An 8408-nucleotide genomic window follows, 5' to 3' on the forward strand; every position below is an offset into this window, starting at 1 on the left:
AATAGACAGCAAAAGACTTCGGTGTCTTCTGAAAATGTAAGATCTGGCATTATACAGCTGTGGACTCTTGAGCATTCTGGTTCTCAAGGTTTGGGGGTTTTGTTTCTTTTTTATTCTCATCTGTAAAATGAGAGGTTAAACCAGACTAGATGATATCTATGATTCTTTTATTTTATGACTACAACAAATTCACATTCTAGTAAGTAGACAAGGTCCTGATTATGAAAATAGCCTTTCCCCAATCAATGGTCACCTTATATAGCTCAGAAAACTTCAATGTGTGTGGAAATGGCCTAGAAGTCACTTACTTGGATACTCTTCATGGCCCCTAACAACCAATATAGTGCACACCAGTCTCTTCTCTGTCACTGAATTGAGTCAACAGAGACCCACGTTCTGATTCCAACTCATGATCGCTGAACCTCAGTTTTGTAATCTATAAACTGAAGGGCTTTAAAAACACCACATAGAGCATAGGCATCTCTCTTGACAGTATTGTTATGCCCTCCTAATGTTGTATAAGGCAATACAACCAGGCACGTGTCATTCTTGGTACAATACACAGCTCAGGGTGAGCGCCAGAAAGTTTCCCACATTTACATTAACTAGATTTCACCCCTCCTCTCAGGCATTTGAATTTGTATCCCTGCCTTAATTAACTTTCAACAAATTGTGATTCTGGCAGTTTTTGATTCTGTGGCCTGGCCTTCATGACAGTGGGTCTCAAACTTTAAGGGGCATCAGAACCACATGCAGGGCTTGTTAAAACAGAGGGCTGGACGGCAACCCCAGAGTTTCTGATTCAACATACCTGGGTTGGGGCCCTAGAATTTGTATTTCTAACAAGCTCCCAGGTGACGTTGATGCTGTTGGCCCAGGGACCACGTTTTGGGATGCTCATTGCTCTGAAAGGGATACAGCTCCAAGAGTAGGTGGACATAATAGTCAACAAGTTTTTCATAATAAACGCTCCCTTTACTTTTCATCCGTTGAAGAAGGCTGCCCTTCTTCCACATGACTGTGCTTCAAATATTTGGAGATGATTTTCCTGCCCAGCTCCACCCTCTTATGGTCGTTTTCAAGCAGGCCATCATAAAAAGTTGTCTGGTAAAATTTAAACTATTTTCTCTAGCTTGATGGAGCCGTAGTGATTGACCATGTCAGCAATAACAATGCTTTTAAAAAATAAAATAAACACAAAGTAGTGAGGCTGTTTCGTGTGGTTCTTAAATTTCTTCAAATTCTAGGACATATGTACGAAAAATAGTCAATATGCCACATTCTGCATTGCATTATTAGCTGTTAATTTGAATATATCTTTTTTCTCCAGTTTGATTATGTAGGTTGGATTCCAAGCTCCACCACTAATCATCTCTTGACCCTGGGCAAATTTTTTAAATTCCCTGTGCCTCAGTTTCCTCATAAGTTTGTTTTGAGGACCAGAATGAGTGTGCATGTGCACGCACGTGCACACACACACACACACACAAACATAGAACAGTGCCTGTGCAGGGTAAGCCCTACAGTATTTCCTCTTATTGTAAGTTGCTTAAGGAAAAGGACAATGTAAATAGATATGTTTAAATAAACGGTTGTCTTATAAAGGAATTGATTTCTCTAAGTAACTAAATTCATTAATAATAGAGGCTAATAACTCAAAGACTTAAAAATCTACAACTGCTCACTTCCAAGGAAAATGGATTGACTTAACTTAGCAGAACTAATGAATTCAGTGTTTGCTCATAAATACATTGACAAGTTGCTGATTTTCAGGCTTATTTTTCATTTTGCCAACACCCTTGCCCTTCTTCTGATACCACCTACCACATCTGATCACTCCATCCACACGGCTACCAGGTAAGCCCTCACAATCAGGCTTACCTCTCCCAAGGTAAGTCAACCAGAGTGATGGCATGGAAATCTTGAAACTAGAATGGAGAAAGAAAGTCAGTCCTTGAGTGGTTTACTATAGGATGGGAAGCTCAGGCTGGATTTATATTCTATTTTCCTATGACATAGACATGAGAAATGAAGGAAACATTTGTACATAAAAAGGAGGAAGAAAGAAATTGGTACGCAGAGACAACTGTATGTAAAAGAAATAGAAAGTCAATGCTAAGAGCATCTGTGTTTCTGATCCCAGGTTTTCCTGAGAACTGATAACATTTGTATTCTCAGGTTCTGTGAGACACCCCAGTATCTTTAAAAGAAATCCCATTTCTGCTTGATTCAGCTGGTGTGATTTTCTTCCACTTGCACTTAAATGATCCTAAACAATAATATGTCCTCCCAAGGTGACCTCTGAAGGTCCCCATTCATTTAGATGTAATTGAGGCTACACCCAGAACTCTCCAGTAAACTTGGGTTTTTAAATGACAGTAAAAACTACAGGCATAAAAGAATTGCTCTACGAGGTAATACCCAAGATGCTCAGTTCTCAAAAACGAAAAAAAAAGAAAAGATTTAGTGAAATTGCAGGAAGTCAAAGTCTGAATCTTACATAAGGTCACAGTCAGTAGAAGAAGAATTCATGAAAAAAACAGGTTTAACCCAGGCATAACCAGGTTCATACTCCAGTTCAGCCCTGAGATTCTGGCTTCAGGATAAAAGATAAATAAAAATCCCAGCCTTCAATGAGTTCTGCATATTCAAGGCCTAACTTATCACATGAAGGAGCCAGACTGTAATAGACAACCTTGATCTGAGAGAGAGAGAAAAAAACTCTAAGATTAAAAAAAAAAGAATATAAAAGATAAAGCTTCTTTTTGGATCTTCTTGAAAAGTCTTAAGCCACATTTCTACTCTCTCGACAAAGCAATCAGAAGACAAGCTTCCAGGGTTAAACAGTGATGGATGAGAAAGATCTGCTGGTCAGTCTTGGAGCTGCTCCCAAGAATGGCAGTGTGTCATCCTTTTACAGGCCCAAGGTTGTGGCACTTTCCTCATTGTCTAGAATAGTGTTAGAAGCTGCCCTAACACGCACTTCCTAGAACTGACAAACTGTAATCTGGGTTTAATGGTTTCCTTCTTATCTCCAAAGAAAATTTACCAAAAATAATCAGGAAGGCTTACCATGCAAGTCATACTATAATTGATATTATGGCTGGAGCTAATATGGCTTTAGACTCCAATTTTCAAAGGGAAAAGAGGGCCACCCATCTGCTCTCACTGATATGTTCTATCTCACTGCCCCAGCTGACTGAAAACCTGAACCCCAGAAGAGGCTGAAGAGGAAAAATTTCAAGAAAACACAAGAGTGTGAAGCTTTTGCCTAATCAAGGCCTCCTAGGTTGGGACCTTGCTGTCAGTCCCGAGGCCTATAAATGAATATTTAAGCAATATTAACCTTTCAGCTTCCATTATGATTAATATCCTTTGTTCACTTATTCCCTCTTCGTTGGATCTCTGCCTTCACAAGTTGGACTTTAATTGATCCTTTTAATTGGCCTCTGTAGGATGTGAAAGTGCAAAATTTCCCACAGATTAAGAGAGAGAGTAGTCTGTCCCAGGAAAGCATTCTAATGGAGAGGGAAAGACAGGGATCATGACAGGGTTGTAGTTGGAGCTTTCCTTTAATTTTAAGACCCCCAGAAAATATACTGTCTTATATCAGTTAGTTTAAAAAAAAACATCATCACAGTGTGACCCTCTTGATATAACTGCTGAAGTGGTAGAATATCAGGTGGTTTGTAAACCCTAAGATGCATATCGGTAGGAGGTCATAGCTACTCTTTTCCTAAGAGTTCTCTTACTGACCTAATCAATTTTGCCTTAAAAGTGATGTTCCTTCAGGGAAGAGACTGGGGAAGAAGTCTATGAAAACTTAACTCTTAACCCTGTTTCCTAAAATCAAGGCTGAAGCCACGGCTCCACCAGCAACCACTTATATGACCTTGAACAAGTCACCAAATCTCTCTAAGCTTTACTATCTCATTTAAAAACACAAAACAAAAAAACAAGAAAGAACCAATGCCTACCTGCAAGATGGGCTGCTACGTACTCATCCATTTATTCCTTCAACCAGCAATTGTAATTCAAGGTGATAACTGCTATAGATGGGTTTGTATAAAATCCTGGGGCACAAAGAAGAAGAAGCAATCGATTGCATCCAGAGGTGTTGGGACAGTGCTCAGGGAAGGCAAGTTGGAACTTGGAAGATTCATCATGTCAACCATGCCTAGGGATCCATGTGAGAAAAGGTGGGAAGACAAAAGAACTTTGCGGGTTGAGAAAATAAGTCCGGGGCTCTGTGAATGGAGCCTCCCATGGCGGGGGAACTGTGGGAACAGAGGCTGGAAAGGGAGGCTGGGGCCAGATTATGCAGCCTTAAAATCAAATGGCAAACTGCATTGGGAAACACTTTCTAAATGGCAAAATGAACATAAACGTCTGCTATTATGATTACTTCTTTTCCTCTTTCCTTCCCTAATCTCCTTAAGTACTGCAAAGAATGCCAAATTCTCCCATCAGTGTTTCACAGAGAGAAGCTTTGAAACCTTCAGACTTGAGTTTGAAACTGGGCTCTGCATACACGCTGCAGTAAACCTCAATTTCCCCATCTTTAAGCTGGGGTTGATAACGCCTACTCTGCAAAAATGTTATGGACGGTAGAAATCATTTATATAAAATGCCTGGCACATTCTAAGTGGTCAATAAATGGTAGCCATTAGCATATTTTTATTGGCAATAATGTATCTGAAGTGCCAAGATCAATGCCTGGCACAGAGGAGGTGTTAATAAATCCCCTTCATTACTCTTGGAGGTGGGAAGGGCAGTTTCTTGATTAGCCTTATTTGAAACGGGGTCAGAATACCACTTCCCCCAACAATTCTCATCTGAAAATTTCCACCCTCAATCATTCAATGGATCATGGAAAAACTTCTCCAAAGTGTGTTTTTCAAGCAAAGTAGTTCTATGGTCTGAATCTGTATTAGAAACACACACACACACACACACACACGTGCACAAACACAGCCTTTCCCAAACTTCTGTGACCACAGAACACGTGCCTCTGTAGAGCCGAACTCAGCTGGAGAAAAGACAGGTTAGAGCTTGATAACATGCAGATATCTTAACCAAGAGGAGATAAAACCTGAACGACTTACAGTAGTAGTAGTGATAATATCCATAAATCAGTGTCTTCTATATGCTTAGAATGTTACATGCATTATCTCATTTAATTAATGTTCATTAAAGTCTTAATAATAGCCACACTTATACAACACTATGTGCCAGGAACTCCAAGCATTTTAATAATTGTTCAATTCTTGAAATAACCCTATGAGGAAAGTATCATTAGTATGTCCATTTTACAGGTGAGAAAATTAATGTGCGGAGAGATTACGCGATTTGCCCAAGGTGACAACTTCTGAGGAGCTGAACCAGGAATCAAACCCAGGCAATCTGGCTCCAGAGTCCATGCTCTTAACCACTGCATCATGTATCCATCAATACAGGGATCCATTGCTGGACGTGTAAACTGAGGCACAGAAATAGAAGAGACACTTCTAGGGAATCAGAAGATGCTCATGAGAACCATGATGGATACTCAGGTCATTCTCTGAAGTTCCTGGGCAAAGCTAAGAGGAGATGTAATTATTTCTGCAGAGTTGGTTATGATGCAGTAGAGCGTTTGGGACACACAAGGAGCCAGTCTCACCTCCACTGGACCCCGGGTAATTCACAAAAAAAGTGTTTATCAGACAACCCTCAACAAAAGAAGTCCCTTTTCCTGCCTGAACCAAACCCTTAGTTTGACATGGACCTTCTGGAGTCTAGTCATGGTACTAGTCTCAGCAACATGGCTTGATGCATGGGTCCCAAAGAGACCAGTGGCTTGCGGCCCAAAACTTCCCTTCTTGGACAAAACCTGCTCAGGTAGCGGGGTCCACCTGCTTCTCCCTGCTGTGGTTTAGCCACATCCTCGTTAAATCAATTCTAGTTCCGCTTCACTTACCGCTTTTCAATTTAACAGATGAGCCGATATGGCTCCTCCGTTGAATTTACAGAGCCGCAGATTCAGTCCTATGTCTGGCTAAAATACTTTAGACCACACAGTCAACTCGGTGGGACTGGAGCTGGGTACCCTGTGCCACTGTCATTGACAGCACCTGCAGATGGCTTTGTTTTCCTCCCCCAGGCACAGTCACACTAATAGAACATCGAGGACTTTATTACTTTTCCAGCACACTTGCTTGTCTTCTAAGGGAAGAGAGGATTTATGGGAGCTCTGGGACCCCCCAGGCCCTGAGATCCACCCCACTATCACTCAGCAGGTGCCAGTGCTGTGAAACCAACAGGACAGCAGCCCAGGTGACTGATGCTCAGGCTGGAGGCTTCAAAACCTCTCCATGAAATAATTTACCTCCTATGGTTCAGTCAAATGATAAACTATCACACAGCCACACACAGACACACAAACACATACACACACAAAGATTACTAGAAAAACAATGCAGAAGTATTGTTATATGCTCTGGATCCAACTGTGCAGAAGTGTTTATGCAAGTGGTATGTAATAGGCTACGTGAAAGCCATTCTTGTATTCAAGTGTTGGAAAAAGCATTTCTTTAAATTATTGCATATGCTTTTTTTATTTGATCAATTTGACCAATGCTGTGTAAGATTTTGAACATAAAAGAATCACATATTCCACAAGAGCTTTTGTAAAGCAAGGAAGTGAATAGCCATTGATTATGTCCTGCATGCCAAGGGATTACATACAATATTGCAATTAACCCTTGAGACAAAATTACAAGGTGGGGAGTATTATCTCCTTCTTTCAGATAGCACAAAGTAACTTGCTGGTAAATGACAATAACAGACAGAATTATGGTTCTAAATCTTTACTCCATCTCCAACAATAGGATCATACATGCATATCCTTGGCCATGTAAACTTTCGTCGCCCCTTGGACTCTGAGTTCAGCCTACGTGACTTGTTTGGGCTGATGACATCTTAGCCCACAGGATGCACACAGAGACTTTGAAAGCACTTTTGCATTCGGACATGTTCTCTTCCACCTCTGCCATCACCAGCCAAGTCTTCTGGTTCCAAGAAGACACAAGAAGCAGAGCTACCCCAACTGAAACAAGCCCAAATCAGTCTACCCCCTACCCACCCAACTCCCACACTGTCCCACAGACACAAAAGCTAAATGAATCCTTATTTTTGTATGCTACTGAGATTTTGCGATTGGTTATTACTTAGCATTATTGTGGCCATGGTTAAATGAATCTGTGACTAAGTCAGAATTCAAACTCAGACCTCTCACTCCAAATCCACAGTCTTTTTGGTGCCATATTACGACATAGTCTAAAACTTTTAATAAAACCACACTTAATATATGGGAAATCGGGCTGAACCAAATGAGATTTAAACAAGTTCATCTTTGTCATCCTTTCTCTTTTCCCACTACGACCTCTCACACTTAATATCCAAATCTGGCTGGTGCACATCCTACAAATGACAATGAATTCTATCAAGCCTATTCCAATGCAAGTATTGCCCTGAAATTCTAAAACTGGGCTAGACTTGTTTGCAAAGAAATGTTACATAGTAATGTCTGCTATTAGGTAAACAGAATCATAGCAGAGAAGCAGTTGAATTGAGAAATAGCTAAATAAATTGTGGTACATCCAAACGATGGATTATTATCCCTCTGTCTTATATATTAAAAAGCTAAATATGTATATGTGTATTTGCTCATTTTTGCATGAGCATAGATAAAAGTATGGAAAGATACATACCAAACTTACATTGGTTACCTCGGGGTGGGTGGGGAGCACAGGTGTGAGTGAAAGATTATCAGCATTTAGTTTACACATCTTTATATTGTTTTGCTTGTTACAACAATCTTACATAACTTTCAAGCCATTATTTCTTTGAAAATATTTTCTCCTCTTTCCCCTCCTCTCCTGGTACTCCCATTATGCATATGATGCTGTGCTTGATGGTCTCCCACATTTCTTGGGGCGGGGCATTTTTATTCATTCTTTTTTCTCTCTATTCTTCATCTTGCAGAGTATCTATTGATCTATCTTCAAGTTCATTAATTCTTTTTTCTGCTACTTCAAATCAACTCTTGAGCCCCTGTAGGAAAAATTCTTATTTCAGCTATGTATTTTTCAACTCCAGAATTGTCACTTGATACTGAGTTATAACTTCTATTTCTTTATTAATATTCTCTATTTGATGCCTTCCTTTACTTCTTAACTCATGGTTTCCTTTAGTTCTGGGATCATATTTATAATGGCTATTTTGACATTGGTTGCTGTTAAGGCTGACATCTGGTCACTCTCACAAGCAGTTTCTATTTGGTTTTTTTTTTTTTCCGTATGTATGGGTCATACTTTCCTATTTCTTTATATCCCTCATAATTTTTTGTTGGCAATTAGACATTTCAGATT

Source organism: Eschrichtius robustus, chromosome 1 (assembly GCF_028021215.1).
Source record: "Eschrichtius robustus isolate mEscRob2 chromosome 1, mEscRob2.pri, whole genome shotgun sequence".
NCBI classification, from domain to species: domain Eukaryota; kingdom Metazoa; phylum Chordata; class Mammalia; order Artiodactyla; family Eschrichtiidae; genus Eschrichtius; species Eschrichtius robustus.